The sequence below is a fragment of the Crinia signifera genome, chromosome 11 (assembly GCF_055691185.1).
Source record: "Crinia signifera chromosome 11, ASM5569118v1, whole genome shotgun sequence".
Taxonomy (NCBI): Eukaryota; Metazoa; Chordata; class Amphibia; order Anura; family Myobatrachidae; genus Crinia; species Crinia signifera.
Genome location: NC_139227.1, coordinates 27,029,595 through 27,048,046, shown reverse-complemented (window position 1 = coordinate 27,048,046; position 18,452 = coordinate 27,029,595). Strand labels below are relative to the sequence as shown.

The following is an 18,452-nucleotide window of genomic DNA, read 5'->3' as shown; positions in this document are numbered from 1 at the left end:
GTAGGGTAAATGATTACTTTACCCCAGATTAGACATAGCTGCATCCTTTTAAGAAATGTATTTTGTGTCATTACTAAAATTATGAAACAAAAATCATTTTACATTGCAAAATGGGTATATATGAAGAACCTATATAATAAGATATTATGCAGTAACTATAAATAATGTTTTGACAGCCTTTAATATTATAAAGCTTTTTTCATTATTTTAAATCAGTGTCAATTTCATTCTCATTGAATTTAATTTCAAAATGCTAGAAATATTCAAAATTCCACATTTATTTATTTTAATTATCACTGCTATTTGTTCCTTGTAACATATATTTGTAAGCTACAGTACATACCGTATAAGAATAATCAAACTATTGAGACTGGTAGGAATACACAGGTGAGCAAAAAATCAATCATTTTAGTAATTAAACTTTTTGATGCAACTACAAAATTAATTATTTGCAATATTCTTTGGAAATACAATAGAAAATTAAAGTGCTTTAAATTATTTATTGCAATAACTGCATTTTAAAATATGGACTCAATGAATAAATCATGCAGATTTGCTTAACTCTAATATCCAACTTTTGTTAATTAAAAGAACACAAAATATATATATATATATTTATATATATTTATTTATATTTAATTAAGTAACCGGACAGCAATATTGATCCGTCTCTTACACATGCGCAAAAAGCAAGTGGTCACTCACCATCAAGTTGCACCTTCCTAAAATCATCTTCCTCCTCCCCTGCTCTTTAATAAGGGCTATCTGATGGCCTGGCAGCACTGAGGTGTCACTGAGCTACCTCAAGTAGACATGCTTTTGCCCATGCAGTGGGTCAGTTCAATTCTACAGAATCATCTCCATATAATGCACTGACAGCAGTCCACAGTGAAATAGCTGAATCAAGGCTTGGACTGTCAGTTTGACAGCTGGGAGAGTTCCTGCTGAGGCTTACTTGTTAATCAATGTATTACACGGATATTTTACAAACATGGAGACTAACCGGCTCAGTCCATGGAGATCAAGATTACGACAATCAAACATTCAAATTAAAATATATTTTTTTCCCAATATGTGGAGAATCAGCTTAATATTTTTATATTTTCTCCCATTAGAATAAATGTAATTTCAATTTACTTATAAAAAAATAAAAATAAATCATGTGACACATTTTAATCTACTTAGTCCCATGCTTAAGTAAGAATATGTTTTTAATATTTTTACAGCATTCATCAATACATTAAAAAAAAAAGATGATGGAACATAAAAGCATTTATTTTCTTTTCATTTGGTGCATATGCTTAAAATATTTAGCTTGACAGACAGTAGTTATTATTTCAAAAATAAAATAAAAAGACACAAAAGCAGGAAAACAATCACTGTCATTTCAATGAGACAATTAATTAATGCTTTACAGAAAATATCTTTAGATAAAATTTGAACAGGCACAATTATATACAGACAAATATAAATATTTACACAGCACTCATCAATCTTCTTTAATAGAAGTGGTTTTTGGCTCCATCACATTACTTTACAAAAGTGTCACACAGAATCCTTCCTTTCACCGCTAACTGCAGCTCCAGGCAGAATCTCTAAAAAATACTAACATGTACAAAACGCATTTGTGAGGAAGGAGTATGTCATTCAATCTTTACACGTTACCACCCTATATTATCAGTTCAAGGAACCAGAAAATGCATGGAAGCATTATATGTTTCAAACATCTATGGTGTTTAAAAGGTTAAATACTGAATATATATATAAATATATATATATATAAATAATTTAGATTATAAATCTATCAATATATTGATTTAATTGCTATTTATCATGAATATTTAAGACACTGTTTTATTTATCGATTAAGTCTATTCTTAAACAAATCTGAGGTTATTATTGCCTTTAAAAAATGAAGAAGTTATGTTTTTGGGTCATGTGTTTCCTTTTGTATTAAATGCACCATTTATACTTTACCTTTTATGCATTTACTTAAAATGTTGACCATTTGAATTTTGAAAAATTCAAGTAACAGCCATTGCAAATTCTTTACAGGAAATTGCAAATAAAACTAAAAACTAAAAGTTTTTCAGAGGATATAGGTGAAATAATCTTCATTCTCTTTTTTTTTTGTATCGATAACATTTGCATTTTTGCAAGAAGACCCCCTAGGTAAAAAACAGGCCCTTACTGTGGCATGTAAGAAAATATAGAACCAACTATAAACACTATATAGCTGCACATTAAGACTAAATATTTTATACTGGCACATAGCGAGTTTGCACATTGACAAGGGAGATGATAAAAAAAAAAAAGTCGTACAGTATGCCACTGAATAACGACCATTATCTGCTGGTCCTGATTAGAAATTCTAAATTTCTAGTTTGGAAAACTGTTCTATCGACGTGATCCCATTCTGTATTTTGGAACACGGATTTAGTCTACAGAGAGCTTGAACCATTTGATGTGAGAATGACTGATACGGCCAGCAGGAAAACTGTTAACTTTCACGTATATAGTCAGGAACCAACCGATTGCTTGCCATTTAAACAGGTAGCGAGTGTGCTTCCTGCAGATATTTTGATATTTCCGAGGTGCATCATATAATCACTAACAAGGGAAGGAGCTACATACATCAAGGTCTGTGCTGGCATATCATGTTAATTCTATTCCCTCTCTCGCTCTCCACTCCACACGTGACTGAATGAGAAAGGTCACATCTTCTGTCGCTTCTGCCTGACGGATTCTCGGAGACTCAGTGCACAGATCTGGAGATGGTTAAAGGCAGCTGAGCAATCAGCCATTTTCTGTATGAATCGTAAACCTCCATCTTGGGCTAGAGCAAGAGATTAGACGTCTGGCAGGCTGCACACACCCAAACCATTTATTGCACATTTTCCAGCCTTTTATCCTTGCAGCTATTTTTTCTTTCATTCAATAAGGGACATTTTAGCAAAATTAGGAACCAGAGGGCTTTGAATGCTAGAGAAAGCAGATAAGATTCCTTGTGACTTAAAAATCCTAACCAGCAGGGTACATTTATGCTATCACAAGTGTCGCAGCCAAAGACGGAGGTATGAGTTCTGAATTCGTGCAGTGGTCGCTATTTTTTAACTGACCCATAATTTGTAGGCGTTCTTGGGACGATTGCATGTGATATTATTTGTATTATTGACACACTGTATGTTTAGAATTATTTCAGCTGCTTGGAGATATCAGGATTATAGAAAGACATGTAATTATAAATGACAATGGGCTCTTTTAAGACGTAAAGCATCAGATAATATATGGTGGAACTAATGTATGTTATAATTTCACCTGGAATTATACTTAGGTTTTAGAAACACTATATACAGGGGAGTATTAACAGGGGAAGGATCCCATGTGCAGTATTCCTCCAGGCCCCCTCCTCTATACCCTGCAGAATAATGTGTGTGTAAACTGTGAGAGCTATGAGACTCTGCATGTGCAGGTATCCAGGAAAGGACAGCAGCCATTTTCCTGGAGTCTCTCCTACTGTGCACGCATAAAACACAGGAAAAATGTTCGCCATGCCATTTTCCGGTGATTTTTCAGCACTGTAAATGTGGTACTCTCAAAGGGTTAGAAGTTAAAGAATGGATGCAGTCAGGGCCGGTGCAAGGCACCGGAGCACCCCAGGCGGGGGGGGCGCCCCGGCGCTCACCGCTGACCTGCTCCATGCCGCGGCTCACCCGCATTGCATCACAACCCTCCCTCCCCCGCACGGGGTGTGTGTGATGCGATGCGGTCGCTGAGGTCGCTCCACAGAGGGAGGGGGCTTGGGTTGCCGCCGGGTGCGATGCACCGCTGCAAGGTGACACGAGGGGGTTGGGATGGCGGGCGGATGGGTGGGGGTGATGCCGCGACGTTACTCCACAAGGGGGGCAATGCGGCGGCGGCCGTCTAGTCGCTGGGAGGGGGGGATAGGAGTGACAGCCACTCACCTCCATCCAGCAGGGTCCCTGCTCCAAACTACCGCCCTCCAGTGGCTGGCGCCCTAGGCAAATGCCTAAAGCTGCCTAGTGGTGGCGCCGGCCCTGGATGCAGTGTGTGCCTTGTGGTCACTCCACTGATTGCATGAGCACAAACTGAACATTTAATAAAGCTGTCTTTATCGCAGTGGCATTACTAGAAATTTGGAGCCCCCATTCCTAAATAAAGCCCCCCCCCATACATTTATTATAATTATTTTACCTAAATACTCAATGCCAGGGGTTCCATGATAATTGACAGGAGTCACAAGCTCGTTGCCATGGGTTTCATGCTCATTGCCAGGAGTTACATGCTTGTTACCAGTGGGTTACATGATCATTGCCAGGGGCAATAGATATATATATATAGAGTGCACCTATGAATGTGCCACCACCAGCCAAAAAAGCACTTATAAGTGACACTAAAACTGCTGATTATACAGATTTTTTTACAAAGCATTTTTGCGAAAAACTTTTCTTTATTAAAAAATTTATTTTCCAAGAACTCTTTGCAGCCTGATAACATCCAGTGGTTCAGATATTTTCATATAATGATCAACAAAAGAGCCCGACGCGTTTCGTCATCAAGACTTCATCAGGGGTGATGATCAATTCTGTGGGGATACTGTATTCCACTAAGCGTAAAGTATGGGTCCTCTTGGACTTCTTATAAAAAACATTCACTGGTATTGCAGATAAGACTCCAAGTCTATAAACGCTTCTCCCAAAGGGCTGCAGCCTTTTATATTACTACCCGGAATCCGTAACTTCCAAGTAGCGATTTAAGTCGCTATCCAGTAGGACCTCTAGCATCTATCCATCTGTCTAGTAGGACCTCTAGCATGTGTCATCTCCAAGGTGGCGGACATTTTTTAAATGGGACATTTTCAGCAGATGCCATACAGAGGGCCAGACCCATTGCAGTCTGCAGAGACCATGCACCCCTACAGCGGTGCTTGCTCCCCCAAGCCACTGCTTGGACTACAGTGCCGTTGTTATGCCACTGCTTTATCGGTTTGCTCGAATTGTACAGAAGCTATTTCTTATTTATTTAGCATCCTCTAGAAGATACTAGACAGGATCTGATTGGTTGCCAATAGCAACATCACATGTGAAGTAGAATACACATCTTAGTAAATTTCCCCCATTGTCTTATTGGCGTTGTATGGCAGGTCACATAACTGTTTACAGACTTAGATGCTTAATCACTCACATTGGAGGCCATTCTCTGATGGAGAATCGGCATCTAGCATGCGCAAGCTAACATTATGCATTGGTATTTTGACTAGATCACATTTCCCATTACAAAAATAGGAAATGCAATCTGACAAGAAACTGAGGTGCCCAGGACTGCCAAAAAAGGCATCCCCCCCCCCACACACACATAATTACAAAACCCCTGTACTCACCCTTCTTTTATTACTATCCCTTCAACATCAAGTGTCCCCTAATATATATATATATATATATATATATATATATATATAAATATATATATATTTATCAAGGGGGCCCAGACGATGCACAAACCCCCTCGGGCCACACCTCTAAACATGGGCCCTCATTAATGCATCCGCCCCCCCCCCCCCCCGTGGGCCCTTCAAGTCCCCCTTCCCATATAAAATTCTTAAGCAGGAAAATGCCCAGTTTGTTGGTGATAATGATTAGATTACTGGTTCACGCAGGTTTATTTTTCAAATTGGTAAGACAGATATCAATTGAAATGATGTTAAATGTATCTGGTCCACATGTGGTAATCATTCTGTGCTATTACGTAAGTCTTAAAAAGTTTTTAGTATAAATCCCTTAGCTTGGGCAATGCGCATATATTATAGAGTTCAGGCAGGTTCACCTGTATAGCTTTTCCCAGTGAGCAGAGACTCTAGCTAGAGTGTTAGCTTTAGAGTCCCGAGCAGGCAGTCGCGGCTGTGCTTGGTAGGGTGGATCTGATGTCCGGTGTGGCTTATGTGAATGCTGTTTGTCCCCAAAAGCGGCCTGTGTCTGACTCTGATGTATCTCTACCTGCTGTGGCTTGATGTAAGCTGCTGTTTGCTGGCTTTGTTAAAGGGTACGCCCTTCAGTTTCCAGGTTCCCAGAGGAAAGAGTGCCCTCCATATTCTGATATAGGAGGACCGGACTAGGGGACCTGTTGTGCAGTCTCCATGAGGTTGCAACCCCATTCATGCTTGGACCTCATCACAGGGAAGGAGCCCAGAGCAGTTAAGCAATTGTGAGAGACAGCAGCAGCTGTCCATTGCCATACAGTTCCCTTTGTGGCTAGGGCCTGCTACTCCAGTCCCCCCCCCCCCCGATACTTTAAATCATTGTTTAGTATTAGGTTTAAATGAACATCCCCAGGTCTGGAAATCAATGCTAAGCATTTAGAAGCATTTTTGCTTGTTCTTTACGTCCCACTGAGTAGTTCACTTACTGTCTAGAAATACATTTTGTAAGATGGCAAACTGACACGTTGGAACCCATATTCCTTCCTGCCGGTAAGTGTGAGTCAGGAGCTTGTGATATCTGCCTGCCTCTAGCTTATGACAGACAAGGCTCCCAAAAGGCGGGGGGGGGGGGGGGGGGGCACCCACCCACTACCCCCTGCCTTAGATGGAAGACCCCAGGGAGGAGAGTATTGATGCTATAGTGGCATATTGGCAGACAACTACATTTGTCAGAAATAATTTAAGATAATTTCTCTGAGAATGGAGATAATTGGTGCTGAGGGAATGCATCTCCTGGGTTTACACAAGTTGTGTAGGTGAAGAAATTATAAAAGACATTCTTTACACAGGAGGATCTAAAACTGGGATAAAAGTCGGGATGGGATTGAACACAGGAAGGGGGGCATTAAATAATATTATAGGCATGGACAAATGAATACACAATATACATATTGTGTAGTACAAGATCGCACTCCATCCACCATAGTGCAACTCCTAGGGTGTCATCCAGAATTGGCAAGCAAATTCTTATGTATAAACCAAAAAAAGGACGCACTCTCCAGGTTTTTTTTAAATGCAAAATAAAATCAGCTGTGTATTTGATAAATCATCAGACAAATAGTATCATGGTATACTCAACGTTACGTAGCGTTTCAGTCCATCTAGGGACCTTCATCAGGAGCTGATCAACATGGGCATCCAATAATAAGGCACAGCATACCTTGAAAATGGGGACACAGTTCCCCGAAACGTCGGGATTACATTAAAGTTTTTTTGAAAAGACCTGGGAGTGCCGCTGCTTGCATTTGCACTGTTTGGTATCCATTTACTCCAGAGGGCACCCAGGCTGAAGTTCCCCATTCCATGGAGTGCCGGGCTGAAAATCCACTATATATAAATATATATATATATATATATATGCTTTCAGACAGCTCTTCCAATACACATAGTTCTGATTTCAGAAGCTGAAAGGATGAAAAATTGTCGACTGTATTCGGCATCCTTCTGGCGCTTGGGCTATGAAAAAAAGATGTGTTAATCCGGGATCTTCCAAGGTTGGAGCCCCAACCGTAAGGTGCCAAGCCTCAGCTACTTGCAGTCCCATTGGTAAAAGCTCTGACCACTAGATGGCTTCTGGTGAATGGCCAGTGTTTTCCACCAATCAGAGGTCCAGGAGCTGGCTGCAATGTAAAACCATAACCATTGTAGGTTTGCATTGTAATTACATATCAGGGGTTGACATTAGCTTGCAAAACACATTAATGGTTTAATGCTAAAGTGCCGTGCTATGTCTTTAGTGCTGTAATTAATGGAACAATATATAGTATGAACTCACTATGTCTCCGTCATAAAGCAGTAGAGGTGGGTTGGACATAGGCATAATGTATTACCATTGGTGGGCCAATTGTGTATTTACCCATGGGGTAGGGGTATTATTTACCCAGGCCTGGCTTTTCTGAGGGGCCTAGGCTAGCTGTGGCAGAAAATAAATGCTTTGCATTGGAGTAGTAGCTTACAGTTATACTTTTCAAAGTGGGTGTGGCCACGTCTCCCAAATTTGGCCACACCTCCTGTATCACCTGGGTCTGCCATATGTCTTGGTGGCCCTGCCTCCACCCTTTTTGATGCAACATTGTTTGCCGAAACTCTCATTCCACACTCCCGTCTCAAAAACAGGACATTTCGCTAAACCCATTTGTTCCTTTGTGACTACTGGTTTCTAAAACAGTTCTGTGATAATTTCCAGTGTTTCCTACATACTGTGGGACAGATGTACTAAGCTAAAGTGATAAAATGGAAAGTGATAAAGTACCAGCCAATCAGTTCCTATCTGCCATTGTTATGATAAGCCACTGTTCTATAAGGATAGGACAGGGAACTAGAGCAATTAAGTACCTGGAGCAGTTGCAGAATGATCAGAAATAACAAATGAGTAGAACTAAACAGAATATAGAACTCAGGACTGACAGTAACCAGGAGCATAGAGGTGAGAATGCAGATCACATGATAAGGGTATGGATATATGAATGGAATATGGAAATAACAAAAAACAAGCTGTGACTAATGTTAGGAAACGGTCACAGCATCCTACTGGAACAGCTAACTACTGTGTACCCTAGAAACCACTGGATACCTGCTGTGCTAAGGCTTCACCTTTATCAGACACGTTTAAAGGGGCGAATTATGCCATCCCCAACTCTGGTGCCACCAGGTCCCACCAGGAAACAATGCACCACTGGAATCTAAGGTAAGACAAGAGGAAAACTACAGTAACTAAATAAAACTAGAAGGCTACCTGAAAAACTAAGGACAATTAACAAAAGCAATGCACATAAAAACTAGAAGCGACCTCCTTGCACACAACAGAACAAATAACGATCTCCTCGTGGATAAGAACCAGAAGCGACCTCACCACTAATAAGCGAGTACCAGAAGCAACCTCATGACATACAAAAGAACATAAGCAACCTCGTCATGGATGAGAACCCCTAATAACGAGCAAACATAAATTAAATAACCCAGACACAAAATATACATAGAACAACAATATACAAACAGAAGACCTAGCTGCAATGTGCAGAAGGCCCGCAGGACTCATGACACCCGGAGTAAGTGACTCATGGCCCAGAGGTACAGACGACAAGGAACACCAGGAGATGCAGCTTGCTGTAGTGGATACCAGCTGCAGGTGTGGAAACTCCAGGCTGGGAACTCAGACAGTGGATACAGGCTGAGGTATGCTGGTAACAGGAGGCTGGGCCGCAGACACACGGGCTTGGAGCTCAGGCTGGGAAAATGCACCTTGTGTAGCTAATGCTGAACACTCATTAAGAGCTCAACAGGAAGTCATATCACCGGCAGGGAGGACCTATCAGAATCCCTAATAAAGGGTAACCAGCTATTGAGATATCCAGTGCAGGTGGACTGCTGCACAGAGTCCAGGGCGCTTCAGAACAAAACCAGCAGCAGCACACCTGACAGCCACATTACACTCTGTATTGGAAAAATAACAGTTAGGAGCTTCTTAAGACTTAGTACATCTCGCCCTGAATGTGACTATGTATCTGTTATTATAATTAGCTGAGCAGATTAAGAGAAGGCAGCAATAACATTGGAAAGGGAAGAAGATGATGAATGGAAGTAATAGATGATGGGGGAAGTGTGCATGAGCATGGCCAAGCTGAACATGCATGTAACAAGTTTACCGCCAAGGCTGATTTTTTGAGTTGTTGAGTCATGTTTGGGACTGTCGGTAGCAGGGGCATGCAGCCTCTGTGCAAGCCATCCCTCTCGCTGGTGCTTGTGCAAGGTTCTACTGTGCAGATCCCCAGGGAAATGGCATAGGTGACCTTTTCCTGGTGACTTCTGCAACTGCCAGAGGTAAGCCTAGTTGGACTGCTATGATATGTTGACATATATAGGGGTACACTTACTAAGATGGGAGTTCCATTGAAGATGGCACAGAGCCCATAGTAACCAATCAGATTCTACTTCTTATTTATTTAGAACCTTCGGTACTTGTTTCCTAGCACGGCCACAATCGCGATGCCCCCGATTTTCCCATTGAAATGCATTGAAAAAAGTCAAAATCGCGTCGGTCGCGTCATATGCGGCTAAAAAAGGCTTAAATGGTCCAGACGCGATGCCCCCGATTTCCCATAGGAAACAATGTTAAATGCCTCAATTTACCCGCGATGCCCCCTGTCATGATCCCCCCTCTGGGCACCCCCACCTGGATCATGAGGGGGTAGGCACCCCAAGATTCCTAAATATAGCCCAGAGACCCAGACACTCTCTTACCTGAATTAACAACATTTTCCCAATACAATTCCCTGCCTGCCATCTCATGGGGGCCGTGCCTCTCACATTAATAGAGCCTTCCACAGGACTGTGTGTTCTATAGTACTAGGACCGGACTTTATTACATACCAGATGTCTGCCTGCGATGGGAAATAGTACCGCGTGTTTATAAGTATTGCGCCCATCAGGGCATATACTCCTGAGCCTGATATGTCTCTATCACAGTAATGTATGGTTTATTGCATGTGTGTAATATCTTGTTGTCTAAATGCGGACAGCCGACACCCCCCCCCTATCTCATCCCCCTCACAGGAAGCATCAGCAAGCTGAATAGGCTGAGACTTCACAACCAACAACAGGGTCTGTTTTGACTTCACACCTGGGCCGCCCCCTTATCAGCAATGGTTCCTGGCCTTTTGTTCTCCCCGGGGACTTGTTATAGACTGGCCGGCACCAGACCAGCAGGGGGCCAGAGAGTCCCAGAGAACAGCAATTTGGCAGGGCTACAGCAGCAGCCAATCCCTACACAGGACTCAGGGGCATTTACATCTCAGGCTTCAAGCAACAACCAATCCGGTCGCAGAACTCAAGGATAAAATGGGCTGAAACAACAGCTCTGGGTGAAACTTTCTGCATCCATCCAGGATCCCTGACCCGGCGAGGCAGGATCCCAGGGGAGGAAGCTGAGTTCCCTCCAGACCCCACCAGAACTTCAGCAGTGGGCAGTCGGCCCTGACGCAGTGGACCCCATACCACAGCCAGCGGTTGCATCCAGCGTGCCAGCACCCCGACGGCACCCACAGGCCAAGCGGCTGGGATTCATCACCTGCAGGACCAGCAGTGGGCAGTCGGCCCTGGCGCAGTGGACCCCATACCACAGCCAGCGGTTGCCTCCAGCGTGCCAGCACCCCGACGGCACCCACAGGCCAAGCGGCTGGGATTCATCACCTGCAGGACCGGCAGCGGGCATCGGCCTTGGCTCAGTGGAGCCCGTACCTCCGCTGGGGTTCCGCATTCCCCCCTCACCAAGGCCCCACCAGCCTCAGCTCAGAGACTGCCCAAGGTGACTATTGTCTGTGGAAGGGAAGGGGAGGTGTTCACCTTTGTGTGGTTCTGATATAGTTAGTGTGTGCTGTGTATATTGTAGGCTACCTGTATTGTGTAGTGTTAGTGGTGTGGTTATGGTTTTCATGTACTGTTAATATGAAATAAAGGTGCGCTTTGTACCTTGCTTTTGTGGCCTTACTGTGTGATCCGCGAACCGAGGTTCTCCCGGGACTGTGCAAATGCTGTAAACACTGCCTTTCTCAAGGCGGATACGAGCGATAGGCCCCTCCATGCACCCATGAGCCCGGGAGTCCTCACAATTGGTGCAAGCAGTGGGGATCACACAGTCCTGTAGACCAGGCAGAACCAGGGGCCCGTATCGTTATACGGCCAGGTTCTGTTGGCGCAATAGCCCATAACCAGTAGTATAGAACCACACAGAGGTGAGCTCTTGTAACCCTAGCAGGGATGCCGGGGAGAAGAAAAAGGATAATGTGTGAGGGCAGTAAGCGAGGGAAGAATTCCGCTTAAGTGCCGGCTTGTCCAGGGGGACAATCCCTGCAAGCGAGGGAACGGCGGAGTGTGCCGTGGCCCGGGAACGGAAGCGGAAGTGAGGGGTCCAGCAAGTGACGCTGACCAAGCCCTACTTGTGCAGCACGTTTTGGAGAATGGCGCCAGGAATGGGAGAGAAGCGCCTGAGGAGAGGCAAGCAGTGCCCCAAGTCTCCTAGAGCAGTGAAGCTCAGGGCTGAGGACTGGCACCTGAGGAGTCCATCCACAAAGATGCAGCCTTTCTGGGAGCACTGGGAGGCAGCCTGCCTGTGGACTAGCTTGTGGACTGGAGCTACTATAGGGGAGAAAATTGCCTATCTAATAGATGAATTTGTGCAGTGTAAAAGTGATGCTGACGTGAGAAATCTGCCAGGAACTCTGGAATGGAGAGCATTTGTTATGGAAGTGAGTAACTCCATGTCGCAGATAATGCAGAGAAGCCAGGTAGCTGAGGCCAGCGCGCCAGCACCTGGTGATCTGGGTCCTGGGAAGGAACCCATGAAGAGAACCCAGAGGGAAGAGGAGCTGATGGTGCCACCTGGGAGGATGACCGAGGGGTCCACTACAGGAGAACTGCGGCATGCAGAAGGGGAAGCTCCATTAGCGAGAATGAGTCTGGAGGATTTACTTGCAGAATGGAAGCTACGATGCAGCCTCCCCACCGACGGCTGTTCCCACCGAACCCTTATTCGGTGGGTGTATGAGCAACAAGAGAACCCCCTACATGCATTCAGCGTGTATAGGAACTGTGTCCTGTGTCCAGGAGAACTGAGAAGTGTCCAGGAGCAGTTACAGTGTCTCCTGCACTGTTATGATAATGCAGAGAGGGTCGCCCTGGCACAGGGACAGCTGAATTCTCCAGAGTGGCTGGACCAGTGTCAGAGGGTGGAGGCAGAGGAACGTCGGCTGCTGCAGCTTATGCATCCTCAGAGAGCCACAGAACTAGATCCCCCACTGACACAGGGAGAAATCACAGAACTGTTCCCATTCAGTGAGTTGGGAAATGAGGAACTAGCTGTGGAGTGTCCCTGTGATTTCGCACCAGGGACCCCGGACTCTAAAGGAGCCCTAACATCATGGACTGTGATTGTGGCAGATGGATATCGTGGAGGGGATATTTATTCCCCCTGCATTTTGCCAAGTAGTGTGGCGGAGCTGGGCACTGTGGCCCCACATGGTGATGATGGACTGGTGCACACGGAGCCTGTCATAGATGGAGCAGTGCCAGTATACAGTGCAGGGGCTGCCCCAGAGAATAGCCCCAGAGCAGAGCATATCTTGGAGGCTGGGACTGTGATGGCGGAGTCCTCGCCACAGGAGGTACAAAGCAGTGGTCAGCCACTGCTCCAAGCAGCTAGCCAAAGGATGGGGGTGCACCCAAAAATGGCACCCCAGGAAGAATGGCAGTACATCTTCCCTTTTGCAGATGTGGGAGATGGAGACTTTGAAACTAGCGGCCAGGGGGTCTACAATGATTGTGCCCCAGCAGAGGGGGCAGTACTTCTCCCCTACATGACCACCAGCGGCCCAGCGAATGAGGGCATCTTGCCCCAGGAGCCCCAGCATATTCAGCAGGGGGAGATGGAAGGAAATGTGTCTGGTGTGTTCTCTGCCACTCTACCACCCCAGGAGGATTATCCAGGACTGTTCCCACTTAGCCATCAGAGCCAGGAGGATCTGAAGTCAAAAGGCAGGTATGTGACCGGGGTGCCAGAGCAGGGAGTAGAGGCTGGGGTGCAGCGCTTCTGTGAGTCCCCTGCAAGAGTGACTAACTGTAATTATGTGCCCGGGGAGCCGCTGCAGCAATCAGGCAGCCAAGCAAGCAAACATGGAGGGGATGGTCAGAGGCATAGCTCATCACCCCCCTGGGCCTCAGAGGAAGACACCTCACCACCCAGCATGGCACGAGCAAGAGAATGTGAGTTTGCACCTGGGGCTGTAAGGGAGATGCCAGCAGTGCTGCCGTACAATGCCACCCCACCAGTCCCTCTCATAGCCAGGCTGGGGAAGCAGTGCACCCTGGTGAAGATGGAAGTTTGCCCAGGGGAGGCCCAGCAGTTATTGTTCAAAGGGCTGGGGGAGGTGTTCGACCCAAGGGGGGGGATTGTGGGTAAATCAGGGGGAGACTCGCGGATACCCCCTGCTTCTCTGCAGCCATTGTGTGAAGGAGAATCCTCAGGACCGCTGCCTGCTGCTGAGGGCAGGTGGGGGCTGGGTGTGCTCAGGCCCTGGGAGGTGGGGGAGAAGGATCCCACCAGCATGGCCCTTCAAGCATCACGTAAGGGTCCAGAGGACCATCTAGAACTGGGGGAGGTGTTTGTGGGGGCTGTGGAGGGAAGAGCCGGGGAAGGATTGCGGATACCCCCTGCTCTTCTGCAGCCATGGTGTGAAGGAGAATTCCCTAGGCCACTGCCTACTGCGGAGGGCAGGTGGGGGCAGAGTGTGCTGAGGCCCTGCAAGGTGGATGAACAGACATGGATGGAAGGTTGCCCAGGGGAGGCCCAGCAGCTTCAGGTGCTGGGGGAGGTTTCAGGCCCAAGTGGGGTGACGGTGAAGGCTTCTGATGTTTTGGGAGAAGCATCGTTGTTACCCACTGCTCCCCTGCAGCCAACGTCGGCGCTGTTGTTAAGAGCAGAATCCGCAGCCAGGTTTCCGGATTGTAGCCTGTGTACACCGATCGGGCCCCTCCCAGTTGCGCCAGAGGCGGAGGGAGGAGGGCCAACCAAACAGGCAGGAGAGAAGGAAAGATTTCCACATGACAGGGGCAAACCCTGTAACTGGGGTACTGGAATGCGGGTTACACATGGTGAACTGCTGACCTCGGACCCCCCTCATCCAGAGCAGGAGGAGCGGAATCACGCCTCCAGGAGACCACTGGGCCCGGTCGTCCTGACTGGCTCCGATCCGGGAGCCAGCCCCTCGGACCGGATTTAGGAAGGGGGAGGTATGTCATGATCCCCCCTCTGGGCACCCCCACCTGGATCATGAGGGGGTAGGCACCCCAAGATTCCTAAATATAGCCCAGAGACCCAGACACTCTCTTACCTGAATTAACAACATTTTCCCAATACAATTCCCTGCCTGCCATCTCATGGGGGCCGTGCCTCTCACATTAATAGAGCCTTCCACAGGACTGTGTGTTCTATAGTACTAGGACCGGACTTTATTACATACCAGATGTCTGCCTGCGATGGGAAATAGTACCGCGTGTTTATAAGTATTGCGCCCATCAGGGCATATACTCCTGAGCCTGATATGTCTCTATCACAGTAATGTATGGTTTATTGCATGTGTGTAATATCTTGTTGTCTAAATGCGGACAGCCGACACCCCCCCCCTATCTCATCCCCCTCACAGGAAGCATCAGCAAGCTGAATAGGCTGAGACTTCACAACCAACAACAGGGTCTGTTTTGACTTCACACCTGGGCCGCCCCCTTATCAGCAATGGTTCCTGGCCTTTTGTTCTCCCCGGGGACTTGTTATAGACTGGCCGGCACCAGACCAGCAGGGGGCCAGAGAGTCCCAGAGAACAGCAATTTGGCAGGGCTACAGCAGCAGCCAATCCCTACACAGGACTCAGGGGCATTTACATCTCAGGCTTCAAGCAACAACCAATCCGGTCGCAGAACTCAAGGATAAAATGGGCTGAAACAACAGCTCTGGGTGAAACTTTCTGCATCCATCCAGGATCCCTGACCCGGCGAGGCAGGATCCCAGGGGAGGAAGCTGAGTTCCCTCCAGACCCCACCAGAACTTCAGCAGTGGGCAGTCGGCCCTGACGCAGTGGACCCCATACCACAGCCAGCGGTTGCATCCAGCGTGCCAGCACCCCGACGGCACCCACAGGCCAAGCGGCTGGGATTCATCACCTGCAGGACCAGCAGTGGGCAGTCGGCCCTGGCGCAGTGGACCCCATACCACAGCCAGCGGTTGCCTCCAGCGTGCCAGCACCCCGACGGCACCCACAGGCCAAGCGGCTGGGATTCATCACCTGCAGGACCGGCAGCGGGCATCGGCCTTGGCTCAGTGGAGCCCGTACCTCCGCTGGGGTTCCGCATTCCCCCCTCACCAAGGCCCCACCAGCCTCAGCTCAGAGACTGCCCAAGGTGACTATTGTCTGTGGAAGGGAAGGGGAGGTGTTCACCTTTGTGTGGTTCTGATATAGTTAGTGTGTGCTGTGTATATTGTAGGCTACCTGTATTGTGTAGTGTTAGTGGTGTGGTTATGGTTTTCATGTACTGTTAATATGAAATAAAGGTGCGCTTTGTACCTTGCTTTTGTGGCCTTACTGTGTGATCCGCGAACCGAGGTTCTCCCGGGACTGTGCAAATGCTGTAAACACTGCCTTTCTCAAGGCGGATACGAGCGATAGGCCCCTCCATGCACCCATGAGCCCGGGAGTCCTCACACCCCCGATTTCCCATAGGAAACAATGATAAATGCCTCAATTTCACCAAATCATCATAGGGAACAATGGTAAATGGGCCAGAAACCCCCCAAAACACCCCTGAACAGTGAAATGTCCCCCCAAAAGTAGTTTACGCCACCCTACGATCAACGCAAACCCGAAGCGTGGCGAGGGGCGGTGGTACGCGTCCTCCGACCTTTTCATACCCCCACTATCCACGTCGGGGTGGAGTTGAGAATAGAATAGTGTGGCGAGCGCAGCGAGCCACAGAGCCCGAAGCCTGGCGAGCGCAGCGAGCCCCGCGAGGGGACGCGGATACCTTCACAGGTAAACGCGTCCCTTCGCGGGCTTCACAGGTATCCGCGTCCCCTCACGGGGCTCGCTACGCTTCGGGCTCGGTGGCTCGCTGCGCTCGCCACACTATTCTATTCTCAACTCCACGCCGACGTGGATAGTGGGGGTATGAAAAGGTCGGAGGACGCGTACCGCCGCCCCTCGCGGGATCGCTGCGCTCGCCACGCTTTGGGTTCGCGTTGATCGTGGGGTGGCGTAAACTACTTTTGGGGGGACATTTCACTGTCCAGGGGTGTTTTTGGGGGTTTCTGGCCCATTTACCATTGTTCCCTATGATGATTTGGGTAAATTGAGCCATTTATTTATTTATTTTATTTATTTACAGGTTCTTATATAGCGCAGCAGATTCCGTTGCGCTTTACAATAGTAGACAGTGATAAAACAAACTGGGTAACAACATACAGACTTGGAGGTAGGAGGGCCCTGCTGCAAGCTTACAATCTATAGGGATATAGGGGGAAACACACTTGGAGAACCACAAGTCCCAGCCTGCGGGACATTAAAGGGCCCGCTGGGTCTTGTAGTTCCACAGTAAAAGAAAGAGTTAAATAAACACACTGACACACATGAAAAATAAAAGTTTAATACATACATAACACATACATACTGATACTTACCTATCTTGATCCCGTAGGTAGCCCTGGTCCTGATGTCCTGTGTCGTCCATGTCGGCTGTCTGCGTCGTCCTCCAGGTCCATGTCGACGGTCCGTGTCGTCCTCCAGGTCCATGGCGGTGTCCGGGTCTGAAGAAATCCATGTTGGAGCTGTGGAAGGAAATCCTACTCACCTGGTCCTGCGCTGAAGAAGTTTTCTCTTGATCCGACGTAGTCCAGGTAATCTTCATGCTGTCGCCGGTCCCCGCTGTCTGCGCTGTCTCTGCATCGCGCTGAGGAGAGATGCTGAAGTTTCATATTCGGCGCCTCTCCTCAGACTGAATTCTATTGGCCGCCTAGCAGGCCAATCAGGAGCCGACTTTCTTGCACACACATTTACACATTTACACACACATTCACACACCTCACTTTTACAACCACATACTTACCGATCCAGGTCCAGCGCTGTCCTCTTCACAGCCAGCTCCCCCCGCACTGACAGCGGGGACAACCGGCTGTCTCCGATGCCGCTTACAGCCTTTGTAGCACTGTCCCAGCACTACAGAGGCTGAGAGCGTCTTTGGCTTATGCGTCTCCATGGAGACGCATAGCTCAGCCAATCAAGGCTGAGCTATGCGTCTCCATGGAGACGCATCGGCCAATCACGCTCTCAGCCTCTGTGGCGCTGGGACAGCGCCACAGAAGCTGTTAGCTGCATCGGAGACAGCCGGTTGTCCCCGCTGTCAGTGCGGGGGGAGCTGGCTGTGAAGAGGACAGCGCTGGACCTGGATCGGTAAGTATGTGGTTGTAAAAGTGAGGTGTGTGAATGTGTGGTAATAAAGTTTTACTTCTCTGTGTGTGTTTTTTTTAACATTCTTTTTACAGGTGGACTACAAGTCCCAGCGGGCCCATTAATGCCCCGCATGCTGGGACTTGTGGTTCTCCAAGTCCCAGCATGTGGGGGAGGTCTGCTGGCACTTGTAGTTCTCCTGTATCAAGCAATGTTATGTATGAAAGATTTAAGCGCTGCATAGGCTGTTAGCGGCATCGGAGAGAGCCGGTTGTCCCCGCTGTCAGTGCGAGGGTAGCCGGCTCTGCAGCAGAAGGGAGACCAGCGCTGGATCCTGGATCGGTGAGTATGTGGGTGTAAAAGTGAGGTGTGTGTGTGTTTGTGTGTAATAAAGTTTTACAAAAAACACTTTTCCACATTTTTTAACACAGGGCCATGCACAGATCTCTATGATCTGTGCAGGGTTCTGG

The 18,452-nt window shown here is 47.4% G+C and overlaps 1 protein-coding gene across 2 annotated transcripts in view; it reads right to left on the bottom strand.

Moving 5' to 3' along the window:
* ZFHX3 (zinc finger homeobox 3) overlaps positions 1-18,452 on the bottom strand; it is a 692,957-nt gene that overhangs the window by 459,620 nt on the left and 214,885 nt on the right. The window contains exon 1 of one of the 2 annotated variants that reach the window (XM_083165486.1): positions 706-856. The exons of the other annotated variant lie outside the window; for it this stretch is intronic. The gene's annotated coding sequence lies outside the window, so the exon portion shown is untranslated. Of the gene's footprint in view, positions 1-705; positions 857-18,452 lie in introns of those variants that run through there. 2 annotated transcript variants of the gene reach the window in all.